The sequence below is a fragment of the Phaethon lepturus genome, unplaced genomic scaffold, assembly GCF_000687285.1.
Source record: "Phaethon lepturus isolate BGI_N335 unplaced genomic scaffold, ASM68728v1 scaffold52979, whole genome shotgun sequence".
Lineage (NCBI taxonomy): Eukaryota > Metazoa > Chordata > Aves > Phaethontiformes > Phaethontidae > Phaethon > Phaethon lepturus.
Genome location: NW_010565108.1, coordinates 1 through 395, shown reverse-complemented (window position 1 = coordinate 395; position 395 = coordinate 1).

The window sequence follows — 395 nt, the reverse complement described above, 5'->3', positions numbered from 1 at the left end:
ACACCCTCACTGTTGTCCTGATCTTAGCAGCTCTCCCTCGCACCCCTGCTATTTCTAATTCACCTTTTCTTGAGTGCAAGTAACCAGACCTTCCAGATGACCTTCCAGGTCTTGCCCTGGCGCCGTGCGGTGGAATTAAGATTTCCTCGTGCCAGTGGTAAGCACCTACTTAAAAGGGCCTATGTCCTTACTTGCCTCTTCACAATTACACTGCAAAGATCTCTCATGAACACCCCGCCTAGAACATCCTGTCACTTCTCCACAGTTATTCCCAACCCAAGACACAGCAGGTGACAGCACAAGTTCTTCCCATGAGTCCCTGTATGTATATTTGTTATTTCTGTGTTTCCAGGCAATTCCTCCCTGTCCCAGGCATACAGAGCTCGCAGGCAAAC